This window comes from Gallus gallus, chromosome 3 (assembly GCF_016699485.2).
Source record: "Gallus gallus isolate bGalGal1 chromosome 3, bGalGal1.mat.broiler.GRCg7b, whole genome shotgun sequence".
Lineage (NCBI taxonomy): Eukaryota > Metazoa > Chordata > Aves > Galliformes > Phasianidae > Gallus > Gallus gallus.
The window spans coordinates 110,406,278-110,433,402 of record NC_052534.1 but is presented as its reverse complement, the minus strand read 5'-3'; the positions used below and the strand labels follow the sequence as shown (position 1 = coordinate 110,433,402).

Sequence of the window (27,125 nt, the reverse complement as noted above, 5' to 3'; positions counted from 1 at the left end):
GTCTCTTGCTCCCCAGGGAACCAGCCAGGGGTATGGTTCCCTGTTTGTCAGGGGACAAGGGAACCAAATGCTTTGACAAGAGCTCAGAGCTTCTCCTTACTCCTGAGTTCTTCTGGAGCTGAACTGCTGAGCACAAGGCGAGAGGCTGCTGTGTCCCATCAGCAATCCCCCCAGCCATCCTTTCCCTCCCTGGAAGTGTTATTTTTGGTTAATTCATACAAGTCTAGGCCTCCACGCTCAGTCCTGTGGGAGGAAGCTTGAGGCTGGAATTTTGTAATAAATGCCAGATTGTTCTCTTGAGGCAGAATGAAGAAGCCACTCCCGTTGCTTCTCCAGTTCTTGTTAGCTCTTGTTCAGCTTAATCTGGTAACTGTGAGAGGTTTTCTTTCCCCACTGAGAACAAACTTGACCCTGCAGAAGGTCAGCGTTGAGGTGTTTGCTCCAAGATGTGTGATCTCCACAGAGCCATGGTGGCAGCCCCAGCTCAAGCTGCTTGGATGTCATCTTCCTCATGCAAGTTTCCAGCAATTTGCTGGGGTCGGATCCCTCTGAATGCACCCTGGGCTGTCTTCAGCGATGCTGTACCACAGCACTGCTGAAAAGGAGGACTTCTGACCAGAGGCACACAGTGCACTTCGTCTCCTTCTGCATCAGCAGCAGCTGGCAGTCACTGCATCAAGCAGTTCAGAAAGCGTTCTGCACTCCTAAAAATGAGAAGCAGCAGCATTATGGCACTGCCACGGATTCCCCATGTGACCACATTGTTTAAAATTCCTCCGTCTGACCAACCAAGAGACCACTTTCTCTCTCTTCTTGACCATCTCTTTTGAAGTGGTCGTTATTTCTGCAGGGATTGGAACAATCGAAAGCTGAAAATGTTTGAAATGGACATAATTAAAATATTTTGGTACTGCTGTATCTGAAATGTACACAGAGAACGTGCTGCGTAAGTCTAAGTTTTCTTTTTGGTTATCAGTCCCCATACTAAGAATAATGAGAGCACTGTGTGAAGCCCATAGCTCCTCCTCAGTGGCACCTGACTCTCACACTGCGTGCAGGATGCTGTTCTAGATTAATAACATGCACCTTGTGCTCCTTTTATTTTTGATGTTTTGATGTTGAAGAGCTTGGGGCTGGGAATGATAAAGTTGAGTGTCTGTGGGTAAGGATCGGGGGAAGGCCTGTAGGAGTGACATCCTGGTAGGGTCTGTTACAGACCGCCTAATCAGGATGAAGAGATGGACGAGGCATTCTATGAGCAGCTTGCAGAAGTCACGTGATCGCCAGCACTCGTTCTCATGGGAGACTTCAACATCCATTATATATGTTGGAAATGTAACACAGCACGGAGGAAGCAGTCCAGGAGGTTTCTAGAGTGCATGGAAGATAGCTTCCTTATGCATCTGTATGAGAGCCTACCAGGGGTGGTGCCCTGCTAGACCTGCTCTTCACTAACAGTGAGGGACTGGTGGGAGATGTGAAGGTTGGGGACTGTCTTGGGCAGAGCGACCATGAAATTGTAGAATTTTCTATTCTTGGAGATGCTGGAAGGGTGACTGGCAAAACTGCTGTCTTGAACTTCCAGAGGGTGGACTTTGACCTGTTCAGGATGCTTGTAGCATGGGTCCCTGGGGATTCACTCCTTATGGGTAAAGGGGTCCAGGAAGCCTGGATGCTCCTCAAGATGGAAATCTTAAAGGCACAAGGACAGGCTGTCCCTGAGTGCTGTAAGGTGAGCTGTAGGGAAAGGAGACCCCTGTGTGGTGGTGTGGATTAACCGGGAACTGCTGTTGAGACTCTGGAAGAAAAAGAGAGCTTGTGTCCTCTGGAAGAAGGGACAGGAGACTTGGGGAGATTACAAGAGAGTTGCTAAGGTATGCAGGAAGGAAGTTAGGAAGGCAAAAGCCCGACTGGAACTCAGATTGGCCACTGCAGTAGTAAAAGAGAACAAGAAATCTTTTTACAAATATATCAACGGCATGAGAAGAACCAAGGAGAATTTTCATCCTTTACTTGATGCAGCAGGGAATGTGGCCACTGAGGATAAGGAGAAGGCAGAGGTCCTCAATGCCTTCTTTACATCTGCCTTTATTAGTCAGATCAGTTATCCTCAGGGCACTTTATGCCCTGATCTGGAAGTATGGGATGCTATGCAGAATACACCCTGGTGATTCAGGTGGAGACAGAAAGCTTCTCCTCCATCTGGGCTGTCACAAGTCCATGGGACTGGACAGGCTCCACCCAAGGGTGCTGAGGGAGCTGGTGGGGGTGATTGCTGAGCTGCTCTCCGCCATCTACCAGCACTCCTGGTTATCTGGAGAGGTCCCAGAGGACTGGAGGCTTGCCGATGTGACTCCCATCTACAAGAAGGGTCGTAAGGAGGATCTGAGGAAGTACAGACCCAGCAGCCTGACCGTGGTACCAGGGAAAGTCATGGAGCAAATCATCTTGAGTGAGATTACATGGCACGTTCATGGCATCCAGGGGATCAGGCCCAGCCAGCACGGGTTCATGAAAGGCAGGTCATGCTTGACCAACCTCATCTCCTTCAGTGGCTGGGTGACCAGACTGGTAGACGAGGGAAAGGCTGTCGATGGCCTACCTAGACTTCAGCAAAGCCTTTGACACGGTCTCTCACATTACTCTCCTGGGGAAACTGGCTTCCCGTGACCTGGACAGGTCTACTCTTCTTTTGGTAAGGAACTGGCAAGTGGGCCGTGCCCAGCAGGTAGTGGTTAATGGAGTCAAATCCAGCTGGCGACCCAGGTGGTGTCCCCCAGGGGTTGGTACTGGGGCCCATCTTGTTTAATATCTTTTTTGATGACCTGGATGAGGGGATTGAGTGCACCCTCAGTAAGTTTGCAGATGACACCAAGTTGGGAGGTGGCGTGGATCTGCCTGAGGGTAGGGAGGCCCTTCAGAGGGATCTAGATAAGCTGGATCACTGGGCTGAGGTGAATGGGATGAGGTTCAACAAGGCCAAGTACTGGGTCCTGCGCTGTGGCCACAATAACACCATGCAGCGCTATAGGCTTGGGGCAGAGTGGCTGGATGACTGTGAAGAGGAAAGGGACCTGGGGGTGTTGGTTGATGCTTGGCTGAACAGGAGGCCAAGAGGGCCAACAGCATCCTGGCCTGTATTACAAATAGTGTGGCCAGCAGGAGCAGGGAGGTGATCATCCTCCTGTACTCAGCACTGGCAAGGCCATACCTGGAGTATTGTGTTCAGTTTTGGGCCCCTCGCTACAAGAAAGACATTGAGGCCCTGGAACATGTCCAGAGAAGGGCAGTGAAACTGGTGAGGGGTCTGAAGCACAGGCCTTATGAGGAGCAGCTGAATGAGCTGAGATTGTTCAGTCTGGAGAACAGGAGGCTCAGGGAAGACTCCATTGCACTCTACAACTTCCTGAAGGGAGGATGTGATGAGGGGTTTGGCCTCTTCTCCCAGGCAACAAACAGGACCTGAGGAAATGGCCACAAGTTGTACCAGAGGAGGTTTAGGTTGGACATAAGGAAAAGCTTTTTCTCTCAGAGGGTGGTCAGGCACTGGAATGGCTGCCCAGGGTGGTGGTGGAGTCGTCGTCCCTGGCAGTGTTCAAGAGGCGTCTGGATGAGGAGCTACGAGATATGGTTTAGTGGCTTGTGGTAGCAATGGGAATGGGAGGATGGTTGGACTAGGTGATCTCGTAGGTCCTTTCCAACCTTGTGATTCTGTGATTCTATGATTCTATGATTTTACCACTGTGCCTCCCCTCTGCGATAGCCTAAAATGATGAAAAGTATGCTAGGATTCCAGTTACTTTTTTTCTTCTATAGAATGCATACATGGACTATATGGTCTGCAAAGATTTATTTTTTTTTTAATGAAATCAGCCTCCTTGTACTGGCTAGTATAGTGCATGAATGTCACATTTGAATATGTGCTTTTGAGTTCAGTCCTTTCCCTCAGACATATTACTTTACACTGCATTTGGCTGCGTTAAACTGCAGAGCTGATTTACTACATCAGTGCCCATGAAAGACTGAAATTCCTCTGACTCCTGTTCTGTTGTTTCTCGCTATTTACTATACACAGTGCTCCAGTTTTGGAATAGTTGGCAGACTGTAAGCTTACATTCCTTATTTCTTCCCCTTATTGCAATGGTTACAATTAGGTTCATATATATCGCAGGTTTGGAGATCAGTGCTTTGTAGAGTAAGAACAAAAAACTCTGAGAGCAGCGATGGAATTAACGTCATAGTGTGTGTTGTGCCAGGCACCAGGTATACAATAAGGACAGAGATGTGACCAAAAGCAGGGAAGCTCCCTTCTCTCTCTTATACAAGCAAGAACTGGAAGCAGGGAGTCATTCCAGTTCTATTAGCTGCCTTTTTGCCCCCATTCTTAAGGAAGTCTGGAAATGTTTTCTCTGCTGCAGTTCAGAGGTGAGAAGAGAGCTCGTCATTCAGCTAAGGAGGCTTGAATGGCAGTGCCAGGAACGTTCCCTGTCCTCTCCAGTTTTGCATCCAAATGGTTGTCACCTCTCTTCTCTGTCCAAAACCTGCAACACATGGCCTGAATGGAAGCTCTGGGTATGAGATTTGAGTCTAAATAGCTTTCACTATTGAATTTTATTGTTTTAAAAGCAAACAAATGCTGCATTGGGAATTCCCTCCTCTTTGTTTGCTCGCTTGAAGAAACCCCAGCGGGGCAAACATGCTAGGCTTGCTGACTTTCTGACCAGCAGCTATACAACTGGATTGCATGCAGTGACACAGCAGCAGCAGAAACCCTCCCTGGAGGGCACAGAGCACACCATGCTGCAGTCAGACCAACCTCCACCTCTGACTGCACCTTCCTGCAAGGTTCTCTATTGCCCCTCCTTCAGCTGGAAGCTGTGTCAGGCAGCCAGCATCTCATGGCACTGTAAGTGAGGGCTTCCAGTTGAAACCCAGGGCAGGCTTCTCTTCTGTGCCAACCCATTTGTGAAAGAGGCCAGCCTGGAGGCCTATTGACAGATATCCCTGCCAGCTGGCTGGCTCTCAGCACTTTCTCACTTGGCATATTGGAACACCTAATTGCCCTGCACAGACACCTTGTCTCCCAGGACAATCCATGTATGCTTACAGGTTCTGAGTCATGCCTGAGAAATTCAGTGCTCTCCTTTTGACCACATTAGATCCCTGAACATTTCAGACAGGGGCTCTGGGTCATGCTGCTGGGCAGGATGCCTGCAAGGTTCACAGTGTTATTTGTTGTAGGTGAACTGAAGTTAACTTTCCATATCTTGTTTTCACCAGTGCAAAGGAGAGGCTACAATACAGGTAGAAGCCTTGTTGGCTTTAATCAGTATTTGCTAAAAAAGGTATGTAAGGCACTGTGTGTTGTTGCTACTAAGAGAAATTATGCAAATTAGGAAGGGCATCACATGGCTGTCATGCCATGTAGTGTCACTTTATTTTCTAGCAGCACTAAATACTCACTGATTCTTTCCAGATATTGCCTGCTCTGTTCTCACGAGTTGCTGCTGTGAGGCAGGAGATTGCCTGCAAAAAAAGAAAAAGAAGAAAGTGTCCATCCAGGACCCAGTTTGTTCCCTGCACAGCTTTTACTGTGCAGCTCACTGCCAAGCATCACAGAGCAAAACAGAGAACAAGACAGAGAAGAGTTTGTGAATCACCGTGGAACAACATCAGACAACCAAGCACACCCATGTGATTTTAGGCAGAGCTCAAGAATTTCATTCCTTTAGCTTCAACCCACAGGGCGAATTTGTTCATTTCCCTGGCATTGCAACAATGGTAAAGACTGTGCACTCGTTTGCCCTGAACTGGGGTGGTTTTTACTGTGAACCAGTTGTTGTTTCTGTTCTGTGAGATAACAGCAGTTGCAAAGGAAAGGTAAGATCAATTCTCAGGTACTCTTCTGCATTTACCTTCTTCTGAGTGTATACATTATCCTTAAAGCAAAAGTGAATGAATGGTGTACTCAGAGTAATGCAGGTGGACTCTGCGTAGAATCAGACAAGTTCCCTACTCAGGAGCAAGTATATTTTCAAACATTTGTTGGGAGATGGATGCCAATCAGTGAGTTGTTTCCTATCTCCACAATGGATGACGGGAGAGCTGCTAGGGAGGTTGAGGTACCTGTGTCTGTGGAAATGGAGTGCTCCAATGGTTATTATTTCTCATGCATTTGGTACATGCTGGCTTTTGAGTCTGTTCTGAGAGTTATTTGGGAGAGTATTCTTTGGCTTGGGCTAAAAGTGAGATATCTGTGCAATAGCATAGAGAGTCAAGTTCCTGTAGCTATACTTGTGTCCTGAGCTAGAGAGGACTAAAGGGATCTTCTGGGAAACAGGAGTTCAAGCAAAGATATGAAGAAAACCACCTGCTTCAGACAAACAACGTTGAGAGGTGGACTTAAAACTTTGTGTCTCACCTTTCTATGTCTCCTGGACTGCCTAGAGTTATTTCTCAACATCACAACCTGAAGCAGGCACCTTAAATTGTAGCCCTGTTGCAGTGGCTCATATGCAATGCATAATGCCCCTAAAATTCTCTCCAACACTACTGTGGGTCTGAGGAGGGGAATAACTGCAGCTGGAGGGGATAAGGCACTTGTGTCTTCCACCATTCATAGAGTCATAGGGTCGGTAAGGTTGGAAGAGACCTGTAAGATCATATAGACCAATCCCAGCTCATTCGCACCATGCCCACTGACTGTGTCCCTCAGTGCAACATCTCCATGGTTCTTGAACCCCTCCAGGGATGGTGACTCTACCACAATCAGGGCAGCTGTGCCACTGCCTCACCACTCTTCTTGAGAAGAATTTTCTTCCTAATACCCAACCTGAACCTTCACTGGCACAGCTTGAGGCCGTCACCTCTCATCCTACTGCTGTTACCCAGGAGAAGAGGCTGCCTCTACCTCACCACAGCCTTTTTTCAGGGAGTTGTAGAGAGCAGTCTGGTCTCCTCTGAGCCTGCTCTTCTCCAGACTGAACCACCCCATTCACAATGGTAGGAATTTCATCTTATTCAATGGCAAAATGAGAGAGCTGTCTTAAACCTATATGTCAGAGGTTCAATTCATTCTTGTTTGCAACATTCTCAAAAAACGAAAAACTCTATGAGACTGTTGTGGGTTATTAATGAGGGAGGTTGGAAAGAATCCCCCAAACTCTCTCTTGTACACATTGCTTGAAAAAAGGCACTCTGTCCGGAATGAGACCTCACAGCATGTAAATTCTCAAAGTGTATATGCAGAAAATTGAAACCAGAGGTCTTGTTGACCCTGGAAGAAAAAGCAGATTTCAAACTGGGGCTCAGAAAAAAATCTCTGACTTCATCAATATTTCTTCTTGCTTTATTGATGAATGGATGCAGCTTGCTTGTGTTGTGGTTTAGTCCTGTTTATCTTCTGCATTTGCATACATTTTATTTCTGGGTAATTACAATTTCAAGAGCTGGAAGGTAGGCAGATGAAGAACCACATCATCTCTATCTTCTTTTCACTGCATTTCTGAGCTTGGGATGCTGCTTTTCAGCAGGAATTTCCACTCAGAGGGTGGTAACGCACTGAACAGGTTGCCCAAGGAGGCTGTGGATGCCCCATCTCTGCAGGCATTCAAGGCCAGGCTGGATGTGGCTCTGGGCAGCCTGGTCTGCTGGTTGGCGACCCTGCACATAGCAGGGGGCTGGAACGAGATGAGCATTGTGGTTCTTTGCAACCCAGGCCATTCTGTGATTCTGTGATTCTATGAAATTTTGAGATAGGAACTGTAGTGTTAACTTTGTCTACAGAAAACTATTTGATAATTCAATCTGAGAAATCTCTTTGAGTCATAAGGATGTACAGGTTAAAAACATTGTATGGGAAAGGTTAACCTAAAATCTTTGTGGCTTCTAAGGGAATTAGTTCTGCCTTGTTTCCATTGAACCACATGACTGTGACTTTGAGAGTGATGAAGTAAACTGGACGAGAAGTGCCCAGAGGAGATGTGCACTGCCTGAGGGTGTCTGCAGGAGCCTTTCCACCCTATCCGATGGTGGGCAGATGGTTCTGCTGTTGTGCTGCCATGGTGCACTGCACACTGACAGGCTTTTCCTGTAAGCTTCAAAAGGCACAGAGAAGTCAGTGCTAAGGCAGATCGTTGTCATCTTAAATTTTATTTATTTGTTTTGTGAGAAAGGCCTTTGCTCTTTCATTCCTTCTTGTATTTAACTTTTTGTATCGCCATGCAGGGGGCAGTACTGCAGGTCAATACCAAATTCTTCTATTTGATTATACTTTGGCTTTTTTGGATCCTGCATTTTTGCATGTAGGCTCATTATAGCTCTTGTATGCTGGGAAAGCTTGTAAAAAATTCAGCATGCATTTATTTAAATGATGTCTGCTCAACGCTGGAGCACAGACGGCAGGGAGGAGCTGTGGAGCTCTTTCCAAAGAGTTTAAATGGCATCCTTGGCACAAGAACAGTGAGGAACAAAATACCTGCTAGGTGTGCCTGGATGTTCCTCCTAGAACAGCATCAAAGTTACAAAAAGAAACCGTGGCTTTGTTTCTCCTCAGTTGTTAGAGCTCAGAAACTTCCCAGGTTCTTCATTTCAAGGCTTTCATCAACCAGATTTTGTACCTATTTACAGAACAGTTTCCAGGTGGTGAGCAATTAGTGGTTAGAAATGACCTATAGTTTGGTGGTAATTTGATTAAGTGAAACACTCAGGAAAATGAGCATTCCAAATCTTCCATGCTCTGTGCTTTGCTTCTGGACCTCATCTTCTTCACCACTCTCACAAGAGGAATCTCCTTTATCTCCTGCATTTCAGAAAGGAACAGACGAATGCTGGGCAGGAAATACAAGAGGGTCTCTCTGGACAGACTGAGCAGCAGGAAAAGACATTAACTCCAAAAAAAGCCCCAAAGAAACACTTGTACTTTTTTCTAGGAGAATTCAAAATGCAGTCACTCTCTCTCCCTCCCAAAGAACTTTGTGTACTCTGTTTCTTTAGCATGAATTCAGTCAGCATTAAGGATGGTGTTGTGCTGCTAGCAGGGATCTGAGCATCTGCAGAGGTAGGGGAAGCACCAGATTCATGATAACTGGATAAAATTCAGACTTGATAACAGATTAAAAATTATCATGATAACAGATAAAATTACAGGAGGACACCCCCTTTAGCACCCTGTGGGGCAGGTTCCTTTTGTCTATGGACCTGAATGCATGGGAGGTCACCTGCAAACACATGAAGACAACCCCCACTGGTGTATTCCATGCTGACCAGTCAACAGCAAAGAAACAGGAAATAAAATAAGGTGCAAAGCATTCAAAGTTTGGCCATTTTTTTTTACATACATGTAAATAAAAGTAATTTTTTAACATTCTAGAAGCTGGGCCATAGACTTTTTCTTTCATTTACAAGAAGATGCAGTGGTACAAGGGTAGGTTCTGTAGGTCCAGGCTTACAGGAGGACTATCACGTCTTGCTTCTTCATTTTGATATGGGCAGGGTGGAAGGAACTACCAAGTACCAAAGCAGCTACTTAAAAAATATCTTTGCTTTGATGACTTACTTCAGGAAGTTTGGGTTAAAAATATTGATTTTAAAAAGAAAGATGGTATCTTTCTGTCTTCCTGTAAATACTGTGGTTTTATGTTTATCCTGGCCACTGACTCGTGTATTTCCAGTTGATGGCAATACATTTCCAAATGTTTGGACTTACAGACACGCAGTAGTTTACAAGCAGCTCCTTGCAGTGGCTTTGTAGATCTCCTTGTGATAACGCCTCATTTGTGTCTCCAACACAACAGGCTTATTCCCAACACAGTGCTGTCTGGGATAGCAGAAGGAGGGGAGCAGCCTCGTCTCTTCTGTCAAGGAGACCCTTCCAGCACAGCCCTGCCTGGATGAGCCTTTGCTCAGCAGTCCATGCAGAGAGTGCCAGCAGCAGCCATGCTTACACCTGGGAGGGCGGCTGATGTGGGTACAGCCACAGCCTCTGCTTGGCCCTGTCTCCTTGTGAAGCTGTGTGTGCTGTTAGTGGTCCTTGTGTGGGACTGAGGCTGCCTTCATTTGTGGAGAACGTGTGGGAGCCCTCAGTAAGATTTTCAGTCTAAACCTATTTAAATCTTTATGTGGGAAAGTGTAAGGTCTGGAAGTCCATGCTCAGCAATGCAGTCTGCATGGGACTTGGTTAATTCACCTTGAAGCAGCCTTTTAGAGAAATAGATGCAGTGCTGCTGGTAGGACGTGTGAATGCAATAGAGCAGCACCAGATAAACAGCAGAGATTGCAGCAGCCCAGCAAGGAGGTGATGGGATCTGCGTGGCTGGTGGCATTGCTAAGCAGATCTGTTTGTGCTGCGGCTGCTGTTTCTCACAGATGGGATAAAAATAAGATAGATTAAGTATATCCAAGAAAAAATAGTTTTGCTAAGGCTTGAGCAAGCTGCCAATGTCAGCAAAGGGAGCAAGTAATGTAAGCAGACTTCAGAGCAGGAAAGCTGCAGAGTCTCCTGCTGGAGAGAGCAGAGGGATCTGGCTCTGCTCAGTGGGATGCAGGGCAAGGGGCTGTCCAGGCACTTCAGGTGATTTGTGTCTTCTGTGTTTATCATCACGGATCCCAATGGAGAGGGAGGTTTTTCTCTTGGCTAATAAATGTTCCTGCCTCCAATTTAAAATGGTTTTCTCCCTGCTGCATCCCTTTGTGATAACCTCAGCCTTGGTAAGTCGCTCAGGCTGATATGTTGGTGTTGAGGGCCTTGCAGAAGTTTGGAGCCCTGTGTCACTGCTGCTAATGGCCCTTCTGCTTCTACAGAGTTAGATCTACGTGTAGATGTGATTTCACATCCATCCTTCCTTAGGAACGGCCAGTTTAGGCAAGGTGAGGAACTGCTCCCTTTGACTAGATCTATCAACAGAATGAGCAGCAGCAGCACTCCTGCCATCTGTGCAGTGGGATTCTCCCTCGTAAGCGTAAAACTGCTGCTGGGATGTGTGATGGAGCAAAAGCAGATGGTGTATCAGCCTTTTGTGGGGCTGGACGAGTAATAGTGCTTTTCAGTTGCTTTGCAGTAAACTGGATGTGAGCTTGGTCTTAGGCACTGGCAGATCATCTGCCTTCATTTAGTGAGCTGTGAAAGCAGCTTCCTGTTGGTTTCTGTTCTTCCTTTCTTTTTTTTTTTTCTTTTTTTTTTTTTTTTTTTTCTTTTTTTGGAGAGTTACTGCAGCTGCTTTAAGCTTAGTGGCGTACTGGGGGTCCATACTTCAAATCCTTGGGAGTGCTGATACGTAGAAAAACCCTGCACCAGATGATAGCTTAATCCAGGAAATTATTTCCTAAGCATCCAGGGCCCATTTACCTTACCTGCTTCCTGGCTACACCATGAAGGCCAAGTCTAAAATGGTGGTGCTCTGATTTGGCAGCACTTATTCCACTTTGGCAAAGTGTAAATGATAAGGAGCATAACAAGAGGTTCTTCCCTACCTAATGGTTCTGTGTTGGTCTCTGGAGAGCTTACTTCAGACAGCTTTTTAAAGGCACATAATTCAAACAGGAGTAACCTTGGTGAAAAGGGATTTGAGATTGCGTAGGGAATATTCTTGTGATGAACGTCTGCCCACTTTAGACTGACAACCATATTTGTTACGTGAAAACAAATACCTCTGTCTGACCCAGGCAGCCTGTGGAATGGGGCCAGAACATAAACTACTGAGATAATGGATCACCAAAGAAAAATACCAACCCCAAACCCCCACAAAGACATGGCAGCACCAAGAAAGTAAAGAAATCTCAGGCAAAAAGCTGTTCCTTATTTCCATTTTTACACTGTCCTTAAAATGAAGACAAGCGTAGTTTTCCAGCTTGGTCTTTACTGGAGTTGGGGAGTTTGATGCCTGGGGAAAAAGGATTCTAACTTTGCTTTCTCATTTTGTTTGAGAGCCACATTAGAAATGTGTCTGGGTAGAGTAGTTCACTCCTCTCCGTGTGTGAGAATGATTAAGCCAAGGGTTTGATTCACTTTATGTGAGAAATAGTAACAAGACAAAAACTGAGTCAAGATTCTGGGATGGCCAAGAGGGAGTTGCATGCAGGCATTTGTTCTGGCTGCTCCGTCTGTCTGTCTCTGAGAAAGCAATGCCATTAATGCCAACACTCTGATCTGTCTATCTGTCTGGCAAGCCAACATCAGTCTCCCATCTGGGCATGATGCAATTTCCTCTGCTTCTTTATTAGGAGATTAAAGAAGCTGCCTCTTCTCCTTTTCCTTATAGATAATTTATTGTTTCTGGAATTAGTAACTTTTAGTATTTGAAGGTTTCCTGCAGATGGATGAGAAGCAAATAGGAACATTGCAATGACAGCATTTATAGGCAGGTATCCAGAGAAGGGCAACGAAGCTGTGAGGGTCTGGAGCACAAACCTTATGAAGAGTGGCTGAGGGAGCTGGGGTTGTTCAGTCTGGTGAAGGAGGCTCCAAGATGTTATGACTCTCTCCAGCTACCTGAAGGGAGGCTGTGGTGTGGGGGGGGTTGGCCTCTTCTCCCACGTAAGTAGCGATAGGACGAGGGGGAATGGCCTCGAGTTGTGCCAGGGGAGGTTCAGGCTGCATTTTAGAAAGTACTTCTTCTCCCAGCAAGTGGTCAGGCACTGGAATGGGCTGCCCAGGGAGGTGGTGGAGTCACCTAACCTGGAGGTGTTCAAGAAACATTTGGATGTTTCTTGACATAGAGCTGGTTTAGTGGGGGATATTGGTGGCAGACAGTTGGACTGGATGATCTTGGAGGTCTTTTCCAACCTTGGTGATTCTGTGATTCTATGATCTACTGTACATGCTACCTGTTTCCTGGCTCCTTTGTTGTGTATAGGTCAAGACTTCTGTATACTTGAGCTGTCACTTCAAAACCAGCTTTGGCCAATAGATATTGCTTCCTACAGTAAATTTAAGAGAGCAAGTATCTCAAATGACTGTTTATGATAACTGCTGGTAAGTTCAATACTGACATTAAGAGCTTTGTCCAAAAGTTCAGAATTCTTCTCTTCTTGGTGTTTGTCCCATTGGGTAATGTTATGTGTTCCCCAAACAGCAGGGCATCACCCCTTATCACCAAGTTTTGCATCTGGATGTCCTTTCTACCTAGAAGCTTCCTTGTGTTGTAAGCAGCAAATGGCATCTGCCTTGATGGCTGACCTGGATTCAGCTGGGATGGAGTTAATTTTCTTCCTGGTAGCTGGTATGGTGCTGTGTTTTGGATTTAGGATAAGAATAATGTTGATAATACACTGATACTAGTTGTTGCTTAGCAGTGCTGCAGAGACAAGGATATTTCAGCTTCTCCTACTGTCCTGCTAACAAGGGGCTAAGGATGGACAGAGAGCTGGGAGGGAACAGAAGCAGGACAGCTGACCCAAACTGGCCAAAGGGATCCCCCATCTCTTCTTCCCCATCCCAGTGAGAGGGGGGAATGAGCAAACGTTTGTGTGGTGCTGAGCTGCTTGCTGGTTTAAACCACAGTGAGTCAGTAGGCTTATGTAGGGATTTATGTGTGAGACTGAAAGAGACTCTGCTTTTTCTTCAGCTTGAAACACTGTGCCTTTTTTGTGCTCTCTAGGCCCTGTGTCAGTCTTGACACCTTGGGGAACTTGCCACATAATCTGGCCATTCTTTAGGGTCTGTGCTAACTAAAGCCATTCATATGATTGTAGAGTTAAGTACAGGAGTATCATGAGGAGATAGAGATGTCCATCAGCTTTGCAGCAAGCTGCAGAGACCACTACATGGAAACTTTGGATTGCTTCTCTATGTCCACTTGTCCCATTCTCTTGGATTTAGAAGTCTGAGGTTTCCAAAGGTGGTTTCCTTCTGCAGCAGTTCTGTGCTGATTTTCTTCTCTTTTTTTTTTTTTTTTTTTTCTTTTCTTTGTGTGTGTGGTGGGTATTTTTTTCCTAGGCCAGTGTCTGCATGGGAATGCTCAGTTTTACCTCCTGAGTGGTGTCTGCCCTGCTGGTGACACATGTCCAGGTCTCTCGGCTGCCATAGACTGGCAGCATGGGTGGGTGCTGCAGTCAGACAGGGTTCTGCAACCCCAGGCAGTGAAGCAATGTGAGGTTGTGAAGAGAGGCGTTTTGGAGACTCTGATTTGCTTGGGCACTGCGGCAGATGGTGCTGCATTAAATACATCCTCCCAACTCGCATCTGTTGGGTTTCATGCTAGGCTCCTCCGTGCTCCAAAGAAAAAAATTTCACATCTGTGAGGAATCGTTCTCGCCCTGCACCAAGACATAGTAGAGAACACAGCCACCAGTGCTGTAGTTATCTTGTGTGTTCCTACTGAAAAACTTCTTTACAGAAAGGGTTGTTAAGCACTGGGATGGGCTGCCCAGAGAGGTGGTTGAGTCACCATCCCTGGATGTGTTTAACAACCGTTTGGATGTGGTGCTCAGGGCCGTGATTGAGCAGAGGGCTGTTAGAGTTAGGGTAGGATGGTTGGGTTAGGGTTGAACTTGATCCTTAAGGTCTTTTCCAACCTGAGCAATTCTGTGATTCTATTAAAGAGGAGATTTGTCCAGGAGTGCCTTCTGTTTCTGTGCAGATGCTGCTGTTCCCCTGTCCAGGCACACACTCAGGTAAGAATACTGTGATGGCTCGAGATCTCCTCCTCCTGCATGACACTGGCAGGCAGATGGTGAGATGGCTGTGCAGCCGTCCTGAGGGAAAGGGACACTTTCTGGAGTCTTCCTTCATCCTCAGCTCCTGGGAAGAAGCATGCAGGTGTGGTTATCATAGAATCCTAGAATGGCCTGGGTTGAAAAGGACCACAGTGCTCATTGAGTTCCAACCCCCTGCTATGTGCAGGGTTGTTAACCACCAGACCAGGCTGCCTAGAGCCACATCCAGCCTGGCCTTGAATGCCTCCGGGGATGGTGCATCCACAGCCTCCTTGGGCAACCTGTTCCAGTGCATCACCACCCTCTGGGTGAAAAACTTCCTCATAATATGAAAAAGCTCGTATATGAAAAGCCTCCTCCTGTGCTACAGGTTGCTTCAAACAGCTGCCTGTCCTCACTGTCTCTTTGTAGAAGGTCCAGGAGGATGCTCGTTTCAGGGCTGGGTGACTACCAACATCCATGGGCAGTGGATTAGGGCTTTGAATCTTGTGTCCTTAGCCTAATGTGCAGCATAGCCCTGTAGCACGCGTGTTTTGCAAGTGAACAAATGATGATCAGTCGGGATGTGTGAGTGAAATGTTTGCAGCTTCAAAGATCTGTGAGACAATCTGTTTGCTTTGTTTAATTAAGGCAGTGTTGGAAATACTTGAATAGGGAGGGCAATGTTGTCATCTGTGTGAGAGGAGTGGTTTTTCTGATCCATCTGCAGGTATTTCCAGTGCTTTGTGGGTCAGCATGTTCCCACTCTGTGTTCCATCCACTGTAACTGAATTATCAGTGATTTTCCCCAGGAGAAGCCCCGGATCTCTCTCTTCTTCTGGCTGACTGATGAGCAGTGATAACCAGTGAGCACCGAGCACTGCAGAAGCAGTTCTTACAGAGGCAGCCCAGCAGCTGATCATTATCTCTTTCGGCAGGAGCTCTGCAGGGCAGTTCCCACCTCACTACACTTTTGCTTCACTGGGAATTATTTTGGTTGTACATCTGGGTTTAGCATGCCTCCAATCCTTTTTCTGGTATGAAGATTTGTAGCTGGGGTTTCTGTCTGCAGAGACCTGCAAAGCCCTTTTCTTTGAGAGTATTGGCACTTTTCACCACTGCTATGGAAGCGGATGATACACAGGGGTTGGCACTCCCAATAATCCGCTGGACAGAGTGAGAAGACGCTTGGACCACATTCCCTAGAAGAACAGAGGTTGGATATTAGGGAAAAATTCTTCTCAGAGCGGTGAGGCATGGGCACAGCTGCCCAGGGAGGTGGGGGCATCACTGTCCCTGGAGGTGTTCAAGAACTGCAGAGATGTGGCACTGAGGGATGTGGTCAGTGGGCACGGTGGGCTGAGGTTGGACTGGGGGGGGATCTCAGAGGTCTCTTCCAACCGTAATAATTCTATGATTCTGTGATTTTAGGTCAGCCACTCTCTACTCATAAATTGCCCAGGAAGGACATGTTAGTCTCTGCCAGAAAGTTTTTTTGCTGATGTAGCTTTAATTTCCTGCTTGGGAAGAGAAGCTGTAGCATGCAAGTGTTCCCGAGCCCTGCATGCGATGCTGGGTTTGTGTAGCCATGTCAGACACACACTGTGATTTTCCACACTTCTCACTGGTGTGGTGGTTTTTTAAAATATTTGTGTACAAAACAAGCCAATGTCACTCATGTTCTCCATCCACTGGAGAAGGTCCAGCTCCGCTCCCCTGCCTTTTACCAAGAGTATAATGGAGAGCGCAGTAGAGCTAGTGGCATGGTGATAGATGCAGCAGAGAACAGAGTTAAATATAAGTTTTACTGCAGAGTTTTTCAGCATCAAAACTGGGAAATGTGGAAGCACAGGACTAGGTAAATTGTAGAATCATGGAATGGTTTGGGTTGGAAGCATCCTTTAAGATCACCCACTTCCAACCCCCTGCTGTAGGCAGGGACACCTCCCTCCAGACCAGGTTGCTCACAGGCCCATCCAGCCTGGCCTTGAGTGCTTCCAGGGAGGGGCATCCACGGCCTCACTGGGCAACCTGTTCCAGTGTCTCACCACCCACTCAGTAAAGAATTTCTTCTTGATATCTAGTCTAAATCTGCCCTTTTCCAGCTTAAAGCCATTTCCCCTCATCCTGTCACTACCTGCCCTTATAAAAAGTCCCTCCCCAGTTTTCTTGTAGGTCCGTTGAAGTCTTAAATGGGTCTTATGATGCTGGACTGAGAACAAGATGTGAACCGCCAGTCTTGGGGGGGGCACTTAGCCTTCAGTCTGCCATGTTATACAACTACACAGCTTTCTTAAACAGGGCCAGATTTTTCTTGATTCAGGGGTGACTCATAGAGATTTCCTAACAGTTGACTATGAAATACACGTATCTGGTTTTCTTCAAGAAAGCCCAATTTATTTGATTCTATGATTCTATAAGTCTATGATTCTATTATTTTATTATTTTATTTGCTGTTTGGGTGAAATCAGTATTCTGAAGTGTCATTTCAATGAAATGAGAGCTGCAAACAGTGAGGAGGCAATGAGAAGGCAAGCACTGCACACAGATTTTCAAATATCAGACAGCTTATATATGTGTTCATGTATGTAGCTTGATTTCTCAATGATAAGTAGTGGAGATGGATAACAGGTAACGATTGCTGCAGAAGGAGATGGGAGTGTGACTCCCTGTTTCTCCTGAGCTACTGGCATCCTGCAGGTGTGTATGGCACTTCCTTGGGCTGGAGGAGGACAGATCCTGTTGTTACATATGGATGCAGCTGGAAGGAGGCACTTTTAAACTGCACTTTGAGCCTCTTGTGTTGAAGCAAGTCTCAGTGACATCAGTGAAGTCTATGATTCTGTGACATCTTTGTGGGGAGAAAGGCAATTGTAAGGCCAAAACTTTTATACGCCACATTGTCCCCAAATTGTTTTGAGTTTGTGAATGAACAGTGAACAGTGTGAGGTTTTATATATATATATATATATAAAAGTTATGATAAGAGACAGTTCTGGTTGGTTTGCAGAGTATTTATATTTCCAGAAAAGGGGGTATACGGCCCTAACTCACCTAAAAATGAAGCTAATTCCTAAGATAATGGCTATTATTTTGATAGGAAAGGAATTTGAGGAACATTTTCATAGAATCATCATAGAATCCTAGAATGGCCTGGGTTGAAAAGGACCACAATGCTCATTGAGTTCCAACCCCCTGCTATGTGCAGGGTCACCAACCACCAGACCAGGCTGCCCAGAGCCACATCCAGCCTGGCCTTGAATGCCTCCAGGGATGGTGCATCCACAGCCTCCTTGGGCATTTTAATATGAAATGAAAGAAGTCTACAGGAAGTAATTGCAGTAATGGGTTGTTTGATGGCAGAATTGAGATATAATTTTGAATTGGTGAGAAAAAGATGAAGTGAAGATGGTGGGTTAGTGTGCTGCAGAGCTGGGGAGAAGGGCTGTGGCATCTGACAGATGAAGAGAGCACTGCTTTGGGTTCAATGAGGAGTACTTAAGGATGTCTACCTAAAAAATCTGGCTGCCAGTGAGTGCTGACAGCCTGAGTTCTCCATGCTGGTTCATTTTTCAGGCTTGTCACCACTTGCACGTGTAGTTTTGAGGATGAGGCTGGAAATGATGTGCATGTGGGTGCTGAGCAGACAGCAGTGGGGTGTGAAGGGAGGAGACTGCATTGAGTCCTCAACTCAAACCTCCAAAGCCTAAAAGCTGACTTTGCTGTTTTCTTCCACTGGGAATGAAGATGCGCTGCTCCGTCTGCATTTGTTGCTCCTTGCAGCCCTCTGCCACATCCTCTGCAGTGCTCCTGGGCTGCCTGTTAGTGCTGAAGGGGCGAATAGCCTACAGCACGTAGGATTTGTTCTCTGACAAGAACCAAATGCTTTCCTTACCACAGGTCTTGAGTGGGGAACAGCCAGGGTAAATCTCCCAAACTTCTCACTGTTTCTTCTCAGCCTAGGAGATTAGCCCGACATCTTTCTTTTTCCTGTTAGAGATACTTTGAGCTTTTGTTAGGTGCTGCATTTGGATCTCTGCTAATTAAAAGAAAAGTCATGCATGCAGTCTGTGCAGTGTGGAAGCCCATCTCAGGTGCAGGCAGTGCTGTTCGGGCTGTGCAGTGCTCAGTGAGCCCCGTCACTGCCTGAGCTTCCTGTTGCTCATAGCATTCCTTTACTATTACTTCTCCTTTTGTCTTGCTTTGTAGAATTTGATCTCTGCTTTAAATTACACCCACAGCTCTTGATTATTGCAGTGTGCCTCTCTGAATAGGGACCATTCCCTTCCTTGTTCTCAGCTCACTTTGGCTTGCAACTCCACTTTCTGGAGAAAGGCAAGGTTTTATTTTCCTTTGGGGTTTCCGGAGATGATGATCTTTGATTTCTATGACCGTGGCCTGAAATCTTTCTGAAATCCAGCCTGTCATACTGAAGTGATTTCCTTCTTTCATTGTTTGGCTCTCCCCGTTATTTCTTGCCAACTCTGCGTAAGAGAACTCTCACTCCTGCCTTTACCAGGGCTTTCTGTAGCTGGCTGAAGCTGTCAAGCTCACACGTGTCTTTTATAAAGAGGATTTTGCAGACAGGAGCACCCTGGGAAGTGATTGAGCCCTTTTGTTGTTGCTGATGTTGAGCTTGTTGCTGCTGAGATAATGATAGGTGCTGTTCAGGAGACACAGCACAGTGAGCACACATCTCCTGAGGGGGATGTCCTTGTCTCTGTGTGCAGCATCACCTGTATTACACTTCCCTTTGATATAAAGCAAGGTTGTGCTCATGGTGCAACAACCCATGCAGAATGGAGTAGCTCTGAGGTCGCTTGATCGTTCTTGGTATACGTTCAAGATGGATTCACTGGGCTGTGTATTTTTCCTTTTTGCGCTGGCTGACATACTATTCCCCTATGGATCAGGCACTTCCATTGAATATGTGCTTGCCAGTGGTGAATAATGTGAGTAAAGTTCCGTCTGTTCACTGAACTAGCTTTTGTTATGCTTCTGGAAGCCTGTAAAAGTCTTTCTGATGGACAGAATTTTCAATAGGTAAAGGTTTTTAGATAGCATTGGTATTCATGCCATGGCTGAAGTGTTTAAGCCCACACCTCTGAATGGTTACTGTCAGTGCTTACACGGTATCTGCAGGTATGTTGGGTCTGGGCAGCTTGAATGGATTTGTTCTCCGGAAAGCCCTGTGAAGCAGGAAAGCCCCTCAATGTGCAGGTTCTGTGGGCCTGGAATCATACAGGCAGCTGTGGGACAGGGCAGGGGAGCGTATTTGCTGCTTTTGGTTTACTCTGACTGTGATTTGCCTTGTTGACCTTGAATGCATCAATTGACTCCTGTGGTTGAGTTTTGTCACTTGAGGAGGGTTCTGCAGAGTGAAGGGATGTGGAGGTGAGTGTGTGATTAACACAGTGGGACTGGGGCAGAGCAGATTTCCCCAGGTGAGAACCTGAGCTGCTGTTGGCCACTGACTTTCCTTTTGGCACGTATTCCTGCAGAGGCTGCAGTTTGGGGAGCCCCTCCTGATGACCCCGTGCTTGTCCTGGATCTGTCAGGGCTGCTTTCAGGAACCCTCACTCACATTCAGAGCCGTTCAGCTGTGTAAGGGCAGGAAGGAGCTGCAATTCCCCCCCTCCTATCTGTGTGGCCAGGTGAAGGAGTCAGGAACGTCATTTCATGCACCACAAACGCTAATAATTTCAGGTCCTTGTGATTTGAACACAGGCAGTAATGTGATGGGAGCTCTCTCCCCTGGCTGGAGTCGTCGTATCATGCTTTGGACCTGTTTGTCTTGGCAGAGCTGCCCCTGTGAATGAGGTAACAGGAAAAGACATTCCTTCACTCATGGCAAGCAGCTAAAAATATCTGAACTTCCATGGGTCTGGGGAGGAGAGCAGGAGCCAGGATAAAGCTGAGAGCATGGACCTGCAGAGATCCAAAGCTGTGCTCAGCCAAGCAGGGGCTGCTGATCCCTGTAACTCTGAGCACAGCACCTCTGTTGGGTTGGGCTTTACCATGAACATTACTTGGGGCTTGAAATGCTTTACTTACAAGTTGTAGCATGCAGGCTGCAACAAACAAGCTCTGTTCTTTGGCAGATGCCCTGTTTTGCTTCTCAGAGACTTGCGCATTGAGTTTACAAAAGTGATGCAAGAGCCTCTGCTCCACAAATAGCTGTGAGAGCATCTTGAGTGATGAGTACTGCTTTGGGACAAAGGTACAACACCCTCATTAACTAAAGATTGAATGAAGAGTAATGTACTTCTACCCTGTAAAATGAAAATTAAACAGCCTTCATCTCTGATGCTGGGAAAAGATGCTTTTAAAGGCTTAAAGCTGGGGCTCTTGGAATATGTAGGGATGGCAGGGGTAGCGGCTAGGACTAATCAAGGGCTGATAGTTGGCTTCTGTGTGTGTGCATGTGTGTGGTGTGTATGTTTAAGAGAACTTTAATGACTGTTTACAAGTGTGGATAGTGATGGGACAAGGGGGAGTGGTTTTCAACTGAGACAGGGGAGGGTTAGGTTGGATATGAGGAGGAAGTTTTTCCCCCAGAGGGTGGTGACGCACTGAACAGGTTGCCCAAGGAGGCTGTGGATGCCCCATCCCCGGAGGCATTCAAGGCCAGGCTGGATGTGGCTCTGGGCAGCCTGGTCTGGTGGTTGGCGACCCTGCACATAGCAGGGGGTTGGAACTCAATGAGCATTGTGGTCTTTTGCAACCCAGGCCATTCTATGGTTCTATGAACTTTTTCAAAGTGTAACAGTAAGAAGCATCACCTCACAGCTCAAATAAGGCTACCAAAGCAGTGCAGTTGTGCCTCTCCCCAAAGATCTGGCCGCAAGCCTGTGTAGGCAGAGAAAGGGATTTGCTCAGGTACTGTTTGTTATGCAGTGAGAATTCTTATTGCTGCTTTTCCTGTACAACTGGAACCACAACTGTGTGTTTTTATGCGTGTATGTGTGTGCTTCCTTAGAGGCACTTCATAAATCCTGTCTGAAAAGCTCTTTAACCAAGTGGCAATAAACAAGTCAACTGAGAGAAACACCAAACCTGGGGCGGTTCTGTTAGCAGCTGTGTGGGGAGGGGCTCCGGAGATGAGCACATCTGAAGTGTGCAGTAGCATCAGTGGGTGTATCGGCTCCTATTTTGGCAAGGCTGGAGTTGCTCGATTATTAAAAGCGATTCCTTATTATTTATGTCACTCATTTGAGACTGCTATACTCCACAGATGTGCCCTAAAGCAGGGAAGTGAAGCCCGGGCAGCACAGCCAGACTGCTTCGGTTTTATTGGGAAGCATTGCTTTCACTGTGAGAAGGGCTTTTTATGGCCATCAAGCTCAGCCTGGCCTTGTTTTACTTCCTGGAATGCAAAGCGGGAATGAGAAGCAGGGAGTTTAATTTTGATTGATGCTCTGGGGGACCAAGAAAGAGGGCAGAGAGAAAAGCAAGAAAACCATAAAAGCGCTGCAGTACGGGCTGGAGGAGTGACACTGCCCTGAGAGCATGACATGGCAGTGCCTACTGCAGTCTGACTTGCTATGGAGATCCCTGCTGCATGTGACCTTGACAGAAGTTAGATCAAGGTTTGGTTCTTTCTGAAGTCCAAGGCCACGTGGATGTGGTTTTACTCATGTCCTCCTGCCGTGCCTGTTGTGATTGGAAAAGCCATACCTGTTCATGAGAGCCACTTCCAGGTCCTGCTCACTGTCACTCATAATCTTTGTGGTAGCCTTGAGTACTCCATGGGTGCAGGAAATGCCTTTTTCTTGCCTTTATAGAGAGCTGGGGCAAAGAGGGATGTAAGGCATGATCTGCATGAGCATTTCCACGTGCCCAGGTTCCTCTGGCTGCCTCCTCCCACCTCGTGCAGGTTGGCCTGGGTTCATTCTCATGCGACAGAGGTGGGTGAGAGGAGATCTGGGTTCACTGCTTTCTGACGTGTGTATGGATTTGGCACTCAGTGCCTTAAAACAGAGATCAGCAGTGACCCAACTGAACCAGGACTTCTCCCATTCCCAGCTTGAAGGCTTCAGGAGCTCCATGCCTTGCCCAGACAGCTGAGCTGGGGTTTAGAAGTGAATCTCTTGTTTCCTGAGCTCCACTGATGGGGCTGCAGAAGGTGGACCTCGCCTGTTCCTATTGGATGGGAAAGCACATCTGAATGCTGAGCTTTGTGCTGAGCTTGCTGCCGTCAGCATGGCAGGAGGCTGCGAAGGAGATGGGGCCTTCAGGGATGCTTTGCCAACCTGGTGGCATTTCTGGCATGTGCAACAGATGCCAACCGTGGATGCTAAAGGAAGAAGTTTAAGTTTAGTGAGACGCCTGGGCAGGAAATGGGTCGATTTCCTTTGTGCCTCATTTTGTTAGTGTTAAGCACTTACCTCTTCCCTGAAGTGAAATCTGTGTGCCTGATTGCTGCGCTGTAAATCCTCCCTTAGGTGGTATACCCGGGGTGAGCAACGATCATGGTGCAAAAAAGAAAAAGAAGCAAAGCAAGCAGGGAACAAGCTGCTACATCAAGGTGTTCCTTCTCTGTGGTAACACCAGCAACATCCTTCATGCCAGTGGTCTCCAAGTTCTCTTCGCCCTGTTGCACTGATAGTGAGAGAGGCCAACTTGTCTGCAACCTTTCTCTTTCTCTGCTTTGCTGGGATGATGCATTTATTTGGGTTGGGTGCCAAAAGCAACACCCACTGCAGCAGCAACACTGCTGACTTCCAGAACCTGGTCACTGCTGCCACTTGCTGAATGCTTGCTTATTTTAGGTGTTGGCACTCTAAAACATTTGGACGGTTATTTACAAATGTTGCATTGTGGAAGCTCCTGTCAAAATCACACTGTGCACTATAAACCACACTGCATGGGATTTAGATGGGAGTGAGACAAGGCAGGATGCGTCCCTCAGTGAGTAAAGGCATAAGTGTGCTTTGCTACCAAAAAAAAAAAAAAGAAAAAAAAAAAGGAGAAAAGGAAAGGAAAGACAGCTTGGTAAGCTGCTTAAATGGGTGGCTCCCAAGGCACAGGATGAAGGTGTGGAGGTGGGTACTGGGATCATTTAATCCTGTTACTAAGAAATAACATTTCATTGTTTGAAGGCAGAAGTGTAAAAGGAGAATAGAAATGCCTTCTCCCTTCACTGATGAAACCTGTCAGCCTCCTGCTTGGTGCTTTTATGTTGTTTGAAAGTAGTAAGCAAACAATTAAACTGTTTCACAAGTGAGGGATGCTGATTAGAAGCAATCAGTTCCAGATCAGAGTCCTTGTTCACTTATGGAAGGAGGGAGGATGGGACAGGACTTGTGAGAAGACAGAGACCATTCTTGGCTGCTTTGTGTCCCTCGTGTTTAGAGATGGGAGGTCTGATCTGCTGATGTGTGTTTGACACACAGAAATGCATTTCCCAGAGCCCTCTGAACCTGTGCACCCCCAGAGTTCCCATTTGTACCATCTGCACTTAGAGAGAGCTACTGGTCTTACTTCTTATCATTTGGCCAGCTGTTGTTCTGAAGCATTCTCTCTGGTGGGATTGCTGTGCTGCATGAGAAGGTATGAAAGAGATTGATTTGGTCTGAGTTTCCTGTGCACATCTGCCATGTCTGTAAGGCTTTAATATCCCAAATACCCTCTTCCTGTCTTTTGCTCACTGAATCTTTGGTTAGTGCAGCTGATCTGCATAGATTATCTAGAAGTTCATCACCTTTTTAGTTAGCTACCTCTGTGCAGACTTGAGATTTCCACCTGCCTCCCTAATGTATATATTTTTCTGCCATTCTTAAAAGGTGAAAACGTGTTTGAGTGTGAGCTCTGTTCAGCTGGAAGCATCATGCCTTGGTGGATTACTGTAGGTCTGCTGCTGCCAAATGATCTCTGCCAAACAGAGGTGATCAAAGTTGGGTCATCATATTTAGACAAGGGAATCAGATGGCCGAGCAGACCGTTGGGAGTGGATTAGGCTGGATTGAGTCCAGAAGGCTCTGGAGACTTGGAGAAGGTAGCTGGGAAGCTGAGAATGAGACATGACAGTAATGGTCTATGGCAAGCAGATATAACGTAAGGGATTGTCTCTACACATGGAGAGATACCTCTGCACTCTGAGTCGTACAACTGTAAGTTCCTTTCAGAAGCTCATAGTGTACTGTCATGTCAGCAAACAGGATGGACACTGCAGTATTCTCTGTCAGGAGACTCATCTTACCACGTGTGTATCTTACCACCATACTTTCCTTTCAAGTGTTTGCCTTTGTGACTAGCCTAAGCTTTCCTGCTGCATTTCCCTTAGCCCATTGTTTCTCATGTGTCCAAGTAAGTATGTAAAACACTGTTTCTTTCTGCTTTCTAGCAGCCTTTGTGGTTTTAAAGCATTCTTTCAAGTTTACCACATTCCTTCTTGGCCTTCTGCTGTTTATAGTGAGAGTACCAACACTGCCTGAGCTGTTCTTTACCTCTTCTGGATTATTTCCCTAAGGTCCCTGTTTCACATGCTAATGAGATACCAGACCAGGCACAGTACTTAGCTGAGATATCACCAGTGCTGAGCAGAAGGAAGGGGTTTAAATCCTCTGGTCAGATGTCCATCAGCTTCTTGACATCAGTGGTGGATTTTCACCCTTGTGAACTGCAGGACTGCTCAGTGGACAGCTGTTCTTCATCCTGTATTTGGCCAGTGAATTGTCCCTGGTTTACTTTGGCATCTTGGGCTACTCTGTATCTATAACCTGTCAAGAGCATGTGGGATTCTCTCCCTCTCCCTTTATTTCAGTTCTTCCTCACTTGGTATCATCTGCAAATGTAACAAATGTTATTTATATTTGAGCATCCTGGTCACCATCCAGGTGCTCTCTGTCCAGGAAAATGAAAGTATGTTCAAAAGGACTTGAGCTAGGACTGACCTCTGCAAAACCCCACTCAGTGTATCCTTCCTCTCTGAAAACCAGTTATTGGTAACTGCACTCTCTTTTCTACCCAGCTGAGTTCCTGCCCTGATATCACACCGTGTTGCTGTGGTTTGGTTATGGGAAAGATGTGAGACATTATTTTGAAGACATTGCTCATGTACAGTCTAACAGAAAATTAATCCTCAGGTAAATGCAAGAGGAGGAGGCTCAGAGGAGACCTCATTGCACTCTACAACTTCCTGAAGGGAGGTTGTGATGAGGGGTTTGGCCTCTTCTCTCAGGCAACAAACAGGACCCGAGGAAATGGCCACAAGTTGTACCAGAGGAGGTTTAGGTTGGACATAAGGAAAAGCTTTTTCTCTCAGAGGGTGGTCGGGCACTGGAATGGCTGCCCAGGGAGGTGGTGGAGTCGCCGTCCCTGGCAGTGTTCAAGAGGCGTCTGGATGAGGAGCTATGAGATATGGTTTAGTGGCTTGTGGTAGCAATGGTAATGGGAGGATGGTTGGGCTAGATGATCTCGTAGGTCCTTTCCAACCTTGTGATTCTATGACTCAAACCCTCAGTGAAATGCTGGAGCTCACAGTGGTCGCACTGAAAGCTGCCGCGTGTTTTCCTTTCTGCATTTTCTGAGCAGCAGCACTGCTCTGTTTCAGTACTAAGCGGCATTTGACTCTAATGCTGCAAAGCAAACAGTGCATCTCTAAGAGTATTTAATGTTAACCTTCATGCTGGAGGCACTTGAAACTCTCCTGCTCCAAAACACCTTTCCCAGGACAGGGGAATACTGTGTAGAAAGTGTGTTGGTGTTCCAACACCTTTCTGAATGGCTGCACAGTAGGAAACCAATCTTGCCTTGGAAACAGATTTTATTTGCAGAATCAGTAAGTCCTGGTAATCAGTTAGTCCTGGTAATCAGTAAGTCCTGGTTGACAATGACATTTGAACAGGTTAAAATTTGGGAGTCCGATTACTGAACAGTATAAGTGAGATCCAGTTGGGAGGAATATATGATACTGCGTATCGATAGGCACTAAGTAAGAGTATGTTGTTGTTGTACTTTTCATAGTACAAGTGCATTAGCTGGGAGGAAGGCACAATTTCATCATTCTGCAGTGTTTCTGGCCCAGACTGTGACGTTACCCTGCCTGTGATCAAACTCTGCTTATATTATGTACACAGCCAATGGCTTCTTGCCTGTATCTCAGGACTGCTCTCTATGGCTGCTTCCTTACCAGCAAACTACAAAGGTCCACGCTGTGGGCTCAAGCTCTGCCAACCATCAGTGGAGCTGTTGAATTGCTCCTGTGCTCTTTGGCATGGCTTTGCTCTGTGTGAATTAGCCCTTGCCCAGGCTTGGGGGTGAGTGTGGGCCAGCAGCTCTTCCTGGTGAGCAGCATGAATGAGGCTATGCTGTGTGGGGGAGGGAAAAGAGGGAGAAAATGCAGCCATATGGCCACAAGCTGTGCTAGCATGTTTCCCTGCAGGTCAGAGAAAGAGCCCTGACCAATTTTATTTGTAAGCACAGGCACAGCAATCACGGCACCCTTACAAATGTAATAAAAGACAGCAGATACTTGGATTTGTATTTGTATT

At 46.6% G+C, this 27,125-nt stretch overlaps 1 protein-coding gene across 7 annotated transcripts in view; it reads left to right on the top strand.

Annotated features, from left to right (window-relative positions):
* The window catches only part of EVA1A (eva-1 homolog A, regulator of programmed cell death), a 194,737-nt gene that overhangs the window by 131,083 nt on the left and 36,529 nt on the right, over positions 1–27,125 (top strand). Inside the window, exon 2 of one of the 7 annotated variants that reach the window (XM_046939294.1) lies at positions 5,477–5,880. The exons of 5 other annotated variants lie outside the window; for them this stretch is intronic. The gene's annotated coding sequence lies outside the window, so the exon portion shown is untranslated. Of the gene's footprint in view, positions 1–5,476; positions 5,881–21,402; positions 21,511–27,125 lie in introns of those variants that run through there. One more of the 7 variants, XM_040698623.2, reaches the window with a different exon arrangement.